General features: G+C 41.6%; 1 protein-coding gene across 7 annotated transcripts in view; it reads left to right on the top strand.

The window, feature by feature from the left end:
- cpne4b (copine IVb) overlaps positions 1-14,460 on the top strand; it is a 344,224-nt gene that overhangs the window by 294,332 nt on the left and 35,432 nt on the right. The window lies entirely within an intron of this gene.

Genomic DNA, 14,460 nt, shown 5'->3' with positions numbered 1-14,460 from the left:
AATTTGACTTTCCATTCCCACCTCATGTTTCCCAGTGGCTACCTGGTTCAATTTGACTTCCCATTCCCACCTCATGTTTCCCAGTGGCTACCTGGTTCAATTTGACTTCCCATTCCCACCTCATGTTTCCCACTGGCCTTCTCTACTCCCATGACGAGGCCAAATACAGGATGGAGAAGCAACACCCGATATTTCATTTGGGTAGTCTCTAGCTTGATGGGATGAACATCGATTTCTCTAACTTCCAGTAACCACCTTCTTATTTTGCCTTCTGCTCCCTTCCTTTCCAGTCCTGATGTAGGATCACAGCCGGAAATCTCAACTACTTATTACCTCCGTAGGTTCTGCCTGGCCTTCTGAGCATCCAGTGTGTATTTTCTGCAATTTTCAGCCATCAGCAGAAGCTCTTGTGAAACCCACATTTCTCACCTTCAGCCTTCACAGCCATCTGTGGCAATGAAATCCACATATTCACCAAATTTTGGCTAAAGAAATTCCTTCTCATCTTTGTACGGAAGGGGTGTCCTATTTTGAAGCTACGTCTTCTGATCCTAGACTTTTCCACTACTGGAAACTTCACAGTCCATTATATCTAGACCTTTCATGACCATGCAGATAATGACTTCAGCTCTGCCTTGGTGAAAATGGACAGCCGCTGGTAATCAAGTCAATTCAAAGTCAAAGGGGAAACCACAAACAGTCTAAAAACTCAAGAAAAACTCTGGAGTAGCTTGATTCTCCTCCACTGAGAACCGATTGGCTCCTTTGTAGGGAGAGCCAAACAACCAGAGTAAGAATACTGCAGTGATTCATCATATGATGAGAGCCCAGGTTGAAAGTACATAAGCAAATATACACGGGGTCTGAAACACTAACGTCAGCATTAGAGGAGGTGGCTTGTGTGTGGGAGGGAGCACTCTCCATTACAGAACTGGATCCATTAACTGGATGCTTCTTATAAACTCCTTAACAGCAGGAAACATTCTCCTGTCAAGCCTGAACAAGAATGTTAATTATAGAATGAAAATCCACTCCTCTGTTACTTGAATAATATTAATTCTTAAAATATAAACAGGAAAAGCTCAGCGGGGATAAATTCTAGTGCTGGCAGTATACATCTCCTTTGCAGCATCTATCGTGCTATGGTTTTGTAATCATTTCTGTAGAGTTAGCAAGACTTCAATATATTGGCTTCAGACTGTCAAAATAAATGTCATCGCTCCAAGGCATCCTTCACCCTGCATCCTCATGTCTTCCCACAAAAACTCCATTAGTTGAGGCTTCCATGCATTGGTAAGAATTGCCTCAGGAATTCGCTCGTAAGTCTTTACAGCAGGAAGCTTGGGAGCATGTAACTTCAGACGTTCTGTCAACCGAGAAAGGAGCTTTTCTTTTACCTGATCTTGTACTTGTACTCTCACCACTTAAGAAACCCAGATCGTTTAATTATTGTGTAGTTTCTGGAATCTTGTTGCTTGGGTCTTTCTGCCACGAGTCATAACTTGCAGCAATGACAGAGAGTGATGGAGAGATTTGCCTTTCCATTGCTCCAATCTCAGGTCACTCAAAGCATTTTGCAGACAGGGAAGTACAATTCCTGATTTATTACATGGAGCATAAGTGCTCAGTTGAGTTTGTCACATGTACATTGAAATATAAAGTGAAATGTGTCATTTGTGTTGTAATCAGCACAGTCCGACTATGTGCTGGGTGCAGCCCACAGGTGTCGCCACACTCCCAGCGCCAACATGACATGCCCGCAACTTACTACCCTTATCTCGTACATGGTTTGAAGGTGGGAGGAAAGTGGAGCAGAAGAAACCCACACAGTCATGGTGAGAACATTTAAACTCATTACAGGGAGTTGAACTTCATTTGCTGGTGCTGTAAAGAGTTACGCTAACCACTGCACTGCCCCGGCGCCCCATGCCACAATCCTACAAAAAACAGCTTTATTGATGCTAATTATTGACCAGAGACACCAGGGTAAATTTTGCAACATTTCCATGTAATAGTGAGCGCAACGAGACATTTTATTGTCGTACTGAGACTGGAGACTAATAGACAATAGACAGTAGGTGCAGGAGTAGGCCATTCAGCCCTTCTAGCCAGCACCGCCATTCACTGTGATCATGGCTGATCATACACAATCAGTACCCCGTTCCTGCCCTCTCCCCATATCCCTTGACCCCGCTATCTATAAGAGCTCTATCTAACTCTCTCTTGAATGCATCCAGAGACTTGGCCTCCGCTGCCTTCTGGGGCAGAGCATTCCACAGATCCACCACTCTCTGGGTGAAAAAGTTTTTCCACATCTCTGTTCTAAACGGCCTACCCCTTATTCTTAAACTGTGGCCTCTAGTTCTGGACTCACCCATCAGCGGGAACATGCTTCCTGCCTCCAGCGTGTCCAATCCCTTAATAATCTTATATGTTTCAATCAGATCCCCTCTCATCCTTCTAAATTCCAGTGTATACAAGCCCAGTCGCTCCAATCTTTCAACATATGACCGTCCCGCCATTCCGGGAATTAACCTTGTGAAACTACGCTGCACTCCCTCAATAGCAAGAATGTCCTTCCTCAAATTTGGAGAACAAAACTGAACACAATACTCCAGGTGGGGTCTCACCAGGGCCCTGTACAGCTGCAGAAGGACCTCTTTACTCCTATACTCAATTCCTCTTGTTATAAAGGCCAGCATTCCATTAGCTTTCTTCACTGCCTGCTGTACCTGCATGCTTGCTTTCATTGACTGATATACAAGAACACCTAGATCTCATTGTACTTCCCCTTTTCCTAACTTGACTCCATTTAGATAGTAATCTGCCTTCCTGTTCTTGCCACCAAAGTGGATAACCTCACATTTATCCACATTAAATCGTACATTTGCCCACTCACCCAACCTGTCCAAGTCACCCTGCATTCTCATAACATCCTCCTGACATTTCACACTGCCACTCAGCTTTGTGTCATCGGCAAATTTGCTAATGTTACTTTTAATCCCTTCATCTAAATCATTAATGTATATTGTAAACAGCTGCGGTCCCAGCACCGAACCTTGAGGTACCCCACTGGTCACAGCCTGCCATTCCGAAAGGGACCCGTTAATCACTACTCTTTGTTTCCTGTCAGCCAGCCAATTTTCAATCCATGTCAGTACTCTGCCCCCAATACCATGTGCCCTAATTTTGCCCACTAATCTCCTATGTGGGACTTTATCAAAAGCTTTCTGGAAGTCCAGGTACACTACATCCACTGGCTCTCCCTCGTCCATTTTCATAGTTACATCCTCAAAAAACTCCAGAAGATTAGTCAAGCATGATTTTCCCTTCATAAATCCATGCTGACTCGGACTGATCCTTCTACTGCTATCCAAATGTGTCGTAATTTCCTCTTTTATAATTGACTCCAGCATCTTTCCCACCACTTACGTCAGGCTAACCGGTCTATAATTCCCTGTTTTCTCTCTCCCTCCTTTCTTGAAAAGTGGGACAACATTAGCCACCCTCCAATCAGCAGGAACTGTTCCTGAATCTATAGAACATTGGAAAATGATTACCAATGCATCCACGATTTCTAGAGCCACCTCTTTAAGTACCCTGGGATGCAGACCATCAGGTCCCAGGGACTTATCAGCCTTCAGACTGAACAGTCTATCCAACACAGTTTCTTGCCTAATATAAATTTCCTTCAGTACCCTGTTTCTTGCCTAATATAAATTTCCTTCAGTACACTAAAGGGAACTCGGGATTAATATCACATTATATTACAGTTCCTGCAGCTAAATTGTGGAGCCTTCATTCTGCACTGAATGGGAATGATACCAAAAATGTCTGTGCTCAAGACTCTGGAGTGGCTCCTAAACCTGCAACTCCTAAAACTGAGACAAAGTATTTTCAACTGAATCACAGCTAACGTGCATAAAGTTTCATAAGTAATAAAGCAGTTTTGGACATGCTGAGCTGATGAAAGGAGCTATATTAAGGCAAGTTCATTGTTGGGTACGCTCTGCCCATTTGTATGTCCTAACAGATGGGAAGTAATTTTACTTTGTTGCTGGACTGTTCCCCGCTATTACTATTATTCCCAGCTATGAAGGTTCTCAGTCACCCACGTCATTGTATATCAAGCAGTAGTAAATCAAGGCAACTGGACTTGCTGTGTGGTTTAGAAGATGTTTCGCCACTCATCCGAGAGGTTTCTTCAGTGCTGATCCATGGTGGGTAGTTTTTCAGTTTATAAACTCTGTGAGTTGTCCAAAGGTATAGCAATCACATGAGGGTTGTTAAGAGTCGTAGAGATAATGAGAAGTCCATTTGTCTTACCTTTGCGTGAATGGAGGTGTTAACTGTTGTGGAGACGCCAGGGTAGAGATGCATTGTAAGTAGCTGATAGATGGCGTTGCATCCCATCAGAAGCCACCTTTGTCAAACTGGAAAACCCAACCCTGAACAGAGAGGGTGGGGTATGACACCTCCCATCAGCTACTTACAATGCAGTCCCGTTTGCCTTGAGTTACCACTGCTTGATATTATTACCAACTATTACTGTCCATCCTGCTCCAGAAGCAAGAGCATGATTAAAACCAAGTAAATCAATTACATTAAAATCATGTATAAACCAGAGCAATAACAAATTCCGCCCACCCCCCCACCCCCCAAAAAAAAGCTTTGGTTTATTTCCTGATCTGTCTTTTTTTAAATTGTGGACTTGATGATTTGGATAAAATAAATTCCAAATCTGAACTTCACAATCCATTTCCCATCAACAATTTGAGATATATCCAGGGGAAATGAGAAAAAATAATGTGATAAATGACCCCTGCACTCTGCTACTCTATAACAGCTAGAATATCATTGTCTACAGGTTTCATTGGTATACACTTAAAATATTTGTTCACAAACATTGCAACGTTACTGGGTTTATAATTTTTAAAAAACAGTACAGTTCATTCCTTCTAGACAAATTTGCAATCTATGTAAGTTATAAATTTGATATAGATCATATCAGACCATAAGGCATAGGAATAGAATGAGGCCATTCAGCTTATTGTGTCTGCTCCGCCATTTCATCATGGCTGATCCATTTTCCTCTCAGCCTCATTTTCCTACTTTCTCCCCATAACCTTTCATGCCCCGACTCACCCAGAACCTATCAACTTCACCCTGTGACCTGCTCTCCACAGCCGCCTGTAGCAATGAATTCCTCAGATTCAGCAACCCCCTCTGCCTAAAAATATTGTAAAATAGTAAGTTGCCAGCTGGATCTGTGTACTCTGCCTTAATCATCTTGACTTTTCCACTTCAACAGAAGTGGAAACTGGCCATTGTGTTCAATTGGTTACCAAATGGCAACTGCTGATTTTGGAAAGCTTACTTGGTGAATTGTACTTTTTACTTGTAATCCTGTTTTCGGTTGGTTAGTACTGCACCGCAGGTATCTCAGCTTGAACTTTGGTTTGAGATGACTATGGCTAGTGGTTAACGAAGAATTAATAATTAGTCTTTATTTTCTTTCCCAAATGGAGAAAAAAAACTATTCACATTGTGAACTAAGCTACAAATTCACTCTTCGCGGTTTTATCCAAAAAACCCATTAAGAATTATTCATGATATTCCTCCTTCACATTGCGAATTTATTCCAAAATGAAACTGCTTTTGTGTGTTGTTACACATGCATTTGACTTTGTGACTTATCGTACATATTTATATGTTAACTATTTTGCTGAAAGCACATTATCCCTATTATGGATGACAAAGGAGTCTCATCGTACTTCCTAGTGAAAGGTTTTAATTGGTGTCTGACAGGAAATAATTAACCAACCCTTTGCATTTGTCTACTTCCTCCTGATTACCCAGCCAGAGCGAATGACTGCTTGGACAATAACATTGACATCCCTGCTAAAATAAACATTGAAGGATATATTGCAGTCTTATGTGGCCATAAGTTCAGAATTAACCCAAGACCACCTTTTAACATCTCCCAAGGCCTGACATTTCAGCTTTACCTGGAGACAAAGTAATTTTTGACACAATTACTCATGACACTAGGTAAATCATCCCTAATGTTCTTGAGATCCTTGAGCAGTTGCTAATCCACTCACAAGGACCAATCATTACTAATGCCAGGGATGTGAAATGTCAAAATCATCTTGAGAGCTACAGAGACTCAAATTAAATTGCGCAATGCTGCACTTCCTGAGATTGTTTCCTGGTATGAAATAGGTTGTCCATTGAGGAGAGGTGAGTAAGGCTGACATATTCCTGCTGTGATTTTTTTAAAAATATGAAAGATGGTCTTATTAACATATAAGATGTGAAGAGAATTGACATTTTAGCAATGGGAAAAGATAGTAAAAACTGGGATTGTTCTCTTTCAAACAAAAGGAGTCCGAGGAGTTATTTAATTGACATTTCAAATAAAAAGAGGGCTAGATAATAAATACACATTTCCCTTAACAGAAGAGAATGTAAACCAGGAAGGCAGAGTGATGCACCATCAATAACTCACGCTGAGACTTAGGAAGTGAGATATCGGCTTTTATTGACTGGAAGAACAAACAACACTACATCCTGGGAAAATGAGGGAGAGCAGCAGACCACAGTCGCCTTTATACAGGGGTCTGTGGGAGGAGCCACAGGAGCAGTCAGCAGGGTCTGTGGGAGGAGCCACAGGAGCAGTCAGACAGGTATATCTAGTTCACCACACAGAGATTTAAAGAACTCAAAGAGAGAAGCTGAGGAAAAAGTGTTTCACCAGGGAATGATGAGGTCTGGAATGCCTGAAAGAGTGGTGAAGGCAGTAGCCTTTACTAATTTTTGTAAAATACAAGGAAGAGGCGTTTTATAACATTCAATCCAAAGCCATGTGCGCATGATGTCAAACTGAATGTTGGAAAATGGGGTGCTGTTGAGTGGTCGTTTGTGTGGACATGATGGGCCAGATAGTTTCTGTGCTAAGAGAAGAAAGATTATGCCTTGGTATGAGGGGAGAATATACATACAAAGCCTTGACAGGTTAAAATGGAATAAGTAAAGAGAAAGTATTCCCATTAGCTCATCTGGAAGATGGCCTGAAGAAATATCTCTGAATGATGAAGATCTGGACTGCTACCCATTAGTATGTGCACAATATTCAATTGTAGCGTTCAAAATGAAATGGATGAATATTTGTAAGTAAAAATAAAAATCAGGGCTATGGGAAAAGAGCAGGATTATAAGGCTGGCTGGATTGTTCAACAAAGGGTTGGTACAGATTCAATGGACTGAATGGCTTCTACAGTCCTATTATTTCTATTGATACACGTGAGGGCCTAGTATTTCATACATATACACTGAGACTCTAATTATATAGCCATTGTTTTGAGAAGTGGCAGCTTCAAATTCTTTAACATCTGCTGATTGCAAATTATAGTGACACACACATTTGTGTAAATAGAATGTGTTAATGCTTCTTGAGATGGCAAGCTCGTTGACAGCGTGCCAGACCTCTAATCATTTCTGATAGAATATATAGGTTTCTGTGCTAATATAATCTAGAGATTATTGGATAATCTATTACTGTTTATTGTCCTTTTATATAAAAATGTCCTTACCTTTTTCAAGTGAAGCTGGATTACTGGTAACTAAGCAACATTTTATCAAGGGATATGAAGCCATAAACTCACCCCACAAATCCTGTCCTCATCAACAAACCAGGATTGTGACATCTCCATAGTAGGCCACACCAGCCTGCACATCAATCATCTCCTCAGAGGCTACAATAGTGCTGCAAACCGAACAATTCCAGCTGCATTAGCTCAAATCGCATCCTTCACAGTGAGCACCATTGACTCATTGAACTAACCAGACACGTATAAACTCACACACAAAATAAACACTTAAAAAGACACAAAATAAAATTATATTGACCATAAAAATATAAAAGCATACACACATACAGAATGAAAGCCCACTTAACACTCAGATATGATATACAAAGTTAATATAATGCAGACAATAAAGACATGCACTCAGTGGCAACTTTATTAGGAAGTAGCCACTGAGTGTTTCTTCGTAAGCTTCTCCTGCTGTAGCCTATCTACTTTAAGGTTCAACATGCTGTGTATTCGGAGACTGTTGTCTGCACATCACTGCTGTAAAAGGTACATATTTGAGTTACTGCCGCCTTCCACTCAGCTTGAACAGGTCTGGCCGTTCTGACCTCTCTCATTAACAAGATGATTTCGTCCACAGAACTGCCATTTAGTGGAGGCTTTTTTGGTTTTCTCTCGAGACATGAAAATCCCAGGAGATTATCAGTTTCTGAGATACGCAAACCACCCCATCTGGCACCAACAATCATTCCACAGTCAAAGTCACTTAGAGCATATTTTTCCCCATTCTGATGTTTGGTGTGAACAACTGAACTACTTGACCATGTCTGCATTTTTTTATGCATTCACTTGCTGCTACATGATTGGCTGATTAGATATTTGCATTATTAAACATGTGTACCTAATATATCCACCCAACACAGGCATGTGAAGTTTAAATAAAGTCAAAAGCAACTCACTACAAACACAATGAATATATAAGAATGCACAATGACAGCGCACAGTTGCTCAAATAAATACAATTGCTCTATACACAAACGAAATACTCTATGCAACATGTGTAAACACACATGCACAATTGATCAAACACAATAAATACATAATAAATATAAATATATTCATATGTAAATTAGCACATGTACATAAGCCATACATATAATGACTCACACACAATGTTAATGAATGAATTGCAATGTGTTTCCAACTCAGAGAGGGGAGTAACTTGGAGGGACCATTGGATACTGCATTGTTCCCACAGGTCTGTTGCATTATTCCGGGCAATGAAGGTTGTAGGTTTTGGTAATTGTTGTTGGAGATGCCTTGTTGCAGTGCATGTTGAAGATAGTGAGGACTGCTGCCTAATGTGCTGGTGGCAGAGTAAGTGAATTGCATGGGTACTGTTGGATTAGATAGATAGATAGATAGATAGATAGATACTTTATTCATCCCCATGGGGAAATTCAACTTTTTTCCTATGTCCCATACACTTGTTGTAGCAAAACTAATTACATACAATACTTAACTCAGTAAAAAATATGATATGCATCTAAATCACTATCTCAAAAAGCATTAATAATAGCTTTTAAAAAGTTCTTACGTCCTGGCGGTAGAATTGTAAAGCCTAATGGCATTGGGGAGTATTGACCTCTTCATCCTGTCTGAGGAGCATTGCATCGATAGTAACCTGTCGCTGAAACTGCTTCTCTGTCTCTGGATGGTGCTATGTAGAGGATGTTCAGAGTTATCCATAATTGACCGTAGCCTACTCAGCGCCCTTCGCTCAGCTACCGATGTTAAACTCTCCAGTACTTTGCCCACAACAGAGCCCGCCTTCCTTACCAGCTTATTAAGACGTGAGGCGTCCCTCTTCTTAATGCTTCCTCCCCAACATGCCACCACAAAGAAGAGGGCGCTCTCCACAACTGACCTATAGAACATCTTCAGCATCTCACTACAGACATTGAATGACGCCAACTTTCTAAGGAAGTACAGTCGACTCTGTGCCTTCCTGCACAAGGCATCTGTGTTGGCAGTCCAGTCTAGCTTCTCGTCTAACTGTACTCCCAGATACTTGTAGGTCTTAACCTGCTCCACACATTCTCCATTAATGAAAAATTAGTGTGGAAAAGTTATTTTTCTTGTATTTTCCTTGTAGTTTAACTTTCTTATGCTTGCTTGTATCTTATAATATCTATAATCTTATATAATTATGATTATATGTGTATAATCACAGATATATATATATATATATATATATGTGTGTGTGTGTGTGTGTGTGTGTGTGTGTGTGTGTGTGTGTGTGTGTGTGTATATTTTGTGGAATTTTGTTACCCCTGCTCTAAGTATGAGATGGCCAGGACTGCTTTTTCCTTTGACTTTTCTTCGTTCTCTCAGCTCTTTGTCCTTTCTTTGTTCTTGCAACACTTAATGCTTGGCTGTTGAGCAAGCTTCATGCCTCATCCTTGACTTCCAAAGAACATTTGGATTGCAAAAGTATCAGAGTGCAACAATAAGGTTGCTCCGTACGGGACAATTCCAAACGTTCATTGTTGTTGAAGCTGCACGCATTTTAGCAATTTCCAAATGGAAAAAAAAGAAACAGACAATATTCTAAATCACGTTCAACAAGAAAGTGGACAAATATATCAGTTAATTCGTTTTTATATGAGGAAGGAGCAATGAATTAACTTCAATAATGTGTGATGAGGGGCCCTTCACAATAACACACTTCAGTATGAGTTAGTGTGGATGTTGACAGTCAGCACAGATTCAGTGTCTTGTATCTACATTCAGTAGCCATTTTGTTAGGTACATCTGTACTTGTGCTCGTTAATGCAAATATCCAATCAGCCAAACGTGTGGCAGTAACTCAGTGCATAAAAGCATGCAGACATGGTCAAGAGATTCAGTTGTTGTTCAGCCCAAACATCAAAATGGGGAAGAAATGTGATCTAAGTGACTTTGAGCATGGAATGATTGTTGGTGCCAGATTGGGTGGTTTCAATATCCCAGAATCTGCTGGTCTCCCAGAATTTTCACATACAAAAGTCTCTAAACTTTACAGGGAATAGTGTGGAAAAAAAAATCCAGTAAATGGCAACACACACAAAATGCTGGTGGAACGCAGCAGGCCGGGCAGCATCTATAGGGAGAAGCACTGTCGACGTTTCAGGCCGAGACCATTCGTCAGGACTGCCAGTAAATGGCAGTTCAGTGGGTGAAAATGCCTTGTTAATGAGAGTGGTCAGAGAGAATGACCAGAGTGGTTCAAGCTGACAGGAAGGTGGCTGTATTCCAAATAGCCAAGGTCTTTGTATAAGAAACACGCACAAAATGCTGGTGGGAACACAGCAGGCCAGGCACCATCTATAGGAAGAAGCACTGTCAACGTTTCGGGCCGAGACCTTCAGCATTTTGTGTGTGTTGCTTGAATTTCCAGCATCTGCAGATTTCCTAGTCTTTGTATAAGGCTTTGGTGAGACCAGATTTGGAGTATTGTGTGCAGTTTTGGTCACCTACCTACAGGAAAGATGTAAACAAAGTTGAAAGAGTAAAAAAAAGTTTACAAGAATGTTGCTGGATCTATAGGACCTTAGTTATAAGGAAAGATTGAATAGTTTAGGACTATATTCTTTAGAACGTATAAGATTGAGGGGAGATTAGATAAAGGTATATAAAATTATGAGGGGTATTGATAGAGTAAATGCAAGCAGGCTTTTTCCACTGAGCTTGAGTAGGATTAGAGCCAGAAGTCATAGCTTAAGGGTGAAAGGTGAAAAGTTTAAGGGAAACATGAGGGGAAACTTCTTCACTAGGAGGGTTGTGAGAGTGTGAAATGAGTTGCCAGCACAAGTGGTCCATGTGAGCTCGATTTCAATGTTTAAGAGAAGTATGGATAGTAGGGCTATGGAGGGCTATGGCCTAGGTCATTGGGGAAGGCAGTTTAAATGGTTTTGACATGGACTAGATGGGCCAAAGGGCCTGCATCTGTGCTGTACCTCTCTATGACTGACTCTAGATGAGCTACAGCAGCAAAGGGCCACTTTATCAGTACAGGAGGTACCTAATAAAGTGTTGACTATTTCTCTACAACCTAATACATGCAGAGCTGCAGCACTGCAGGAAAGGAGGGATCTGGAGAAGCCCTATTAGGTTTGCTTGCTTGCATGCAGCATGCTAATCTTTCATCAGCTGGCGCACTGAGTGTAAATGCTGGGAATCCATGTTGCAGCCACTTAAAAAAAACACCGTGGTGCAACTGCATGTGGAATATTAAGTGCTGTTTTGGCCACCATATTAAAGGAAGAATATGGAATCTTTGGGGCAGGTTCACTGGGATATTCCCTGTATTAACGATAAGGAGAAGTTGAGCAAACTTGGATTTGTTTCTTTGGAGTGCTGGATGCTGAGGGGCAGCTTGATAGGAGTATAACATTATGGGTGGCTTAGGGGACACAGGATCTTTCTCCCCATTGTGGAAATGTCAAATATGGGTGTGCAGAACTTTGAGGTGAGAGTGAGGTAGTTTAGAGGAGATTGATACGGCAAGTCTTTCACAAGAAAGTGGTAGGTGCCTGAAATGGGCTGCGAGGGTTAGCTGTGGAAGCAGATATGTTGGCAATTTTTAACAGGTACTTAAACACGTAAACAGGTTAGGAGTGAGGGATACTGAGCTTCTGATGCGATGACAGCGTGCTCAGACGCAGCGGCCACTTCGGGACCAACCAAAGGTGCAATTGTCCATCCTTTATGGTCTTTCATACGATTGCAGGACGCTGCTGGTTTTCAAGAATATCAAGTAGTGCAGGTCTACCCCTTCAGCGAGTTGCTCAATAGCGATGGAGCTGGACTTATTTATGTACTGACACCTTGGATTTGTTGCGTGCTGTTATCGTGCCGAGGAGGTGCCGGGTCCAAAGAAAGGTGCTAGTGATTGTCTTGGAGATTTTTCTTGCGACCAGAAGAACCCCTGTTGGACGTTATCAATGTGGTGTACTGCAAGTCAGGTTCACTGGTTCGTTGGCGAGTCCGACGGCAAGGGAGCTGCGTCGCTTCAGTTGTGGCAAGAAATAGGCCCTCAGCCCACGGGGTCGCCTTTTGCAGGCGCCCAGGACAGGAGGCACCAAAGCAATGTGGGAGAGAGCAGAGGTCTCTCTGGGCATACTGGAATCTGTGCTGGGTTGGGAGCCGCCTCCAGTGTTTGCTCAGCGCTGCCCCTTAGTGTTCACCTACTGGAAGATCCAGCTGGACCAGGACAATGTTCCATACAGCATCATTCTACAGGCCACACCATTCAGGGACTTGGGCTATATTATTTTTTGTGACTGTATGTCTTTTGCTATCACAACCATATGTGCTATGTGCTGTTGGTAATGTACTTACACCTTGGCCCCAGAAGAACACAGTTTCATTTGGCTATATTCTTGTATGGTTGAATGATAAATAAACTTGAACTTGAACTCTATGTACAGCCAGATAGGATTGATATCATGGTCAGTACAGACATGACCTGATACTGAGCTATACTGTTGTACATATGAAATCCACCTTTGTGAGTATTTGATGATTCACATTGTCTTGGAAAACATTTTCATTAATGATCTATCAAGAGTCACTTGTCTACCATAGTGTGTACTTGCTTGTGGGCTCTTCCTCAATTGCTTTACGAGCTGATCAAGTCTGTGCGTTATTTGCCTTTGGAGAAGATTCTGCATCACGATCAAAGCCAAGCCTCCTGAATAACCTTGCAAAAGCCTTTGCTCAAAGCGGCCTGCTGCTAATTCATTCATTGCTTCGAAGTAAACAATGTTTAAGTTGTGCAAACCCACCTTTCTGTCCCTTTGTTAAGTTAGAAAGATCATTAATTACCCTATTATAATGCAATGAGTGTTTCATTCATGAACACTGGATCATCCATCAATTCCACAAACCCTAGATATTTAATATCAGTGGTAAATAAGGTTTGTTAACTGATTCTAAGGAACCAACAAGTTCTGTTGCCTAATGACTATAATTTCCTTTATTCCTTAAGAGGACAATTTCAATGCCTCATCTGAAAGTTGGCAACTCCCAACAGAACAGAGTTTCAATGGCTTTGCACTGGAGTGCGAGTCTGTAGTTTGCTCTCTGATCTTTGGTGTAATGTTATGCTGTCTTTCTTGCAACATAATTCTATAACAATGGACAGTGGTTAATACAGGAATTATGACATTCCATTTTAAGTATGTCCAAATATTAGCAATTAGCCAGTAAATTAAATCTTTACCAACACACTCTCACAAGCAAATCCTTCCCTCACCATTCCAAACCATAAAGCCATCACATCCCCCTCTGCCCTCGTTGAATAAAGTGTATCCTGTCTAACATCTTCCTCACTTCTCACCATTTCCTCTTTAAAGAAAGAAATTGAAACTTGTCTCTGTTGGTGGCGCCCCAACCCGATGATGCTGGACTGGCTGCCTGTTAAACAGGAGAGGCTGACAATCCCCAGCATGAGTTTTACACCGCTACATGAATTCAACCTGGCGTTCTTCCTTTCCGTTATACAGTACCTATTTAGCATCTGGGTACGTCCTAGTGGCACAGTCTCACTTTTCAGTCAGTGGTATGTGGCTTCCTCACCACACTGGAAGCTCTGAACTGGGAGTCTCTTTCTTCAAGGGGAAAATCTTTCTGCAAATCACCAACTTCATTCAGTTCTCTCTGTACCCGCAACCCACGGTAGCGTAACGGTTGGTGCTATGCTATGACAGCTCAAAGCGTCGGAGTTCAGAGTTCAATTCCAACATCCTCTGTAAGCTGTTTCTATGTCCTCCCTGTGGAATACGTGGGTTTTGTCCAGGTCCTCCGATTTCCTCCCATAGCA

The sequence above is a fragment of the Hemitrygon akajei genome, chromosome 20 (genome assembly GCF_048418815.1).
Source record: "Hemitrygon akajei chromosome 20, sHemAka1.3, whole genome shotgun sequence".
In the NCBI taxonomy this organism is placed as follows: domain Eukaryota; kingdom Metazoa; phylum Chordata; class Chondrichthyes; order Myliobatiformes; family Dasyatidae; genus Hemitrygon; species Hemitrygon akajei.
Note: the sequence above shows the minus strand (reverse complement) of the source record. Positions and strands in the feature narration are given on the sequence as shown.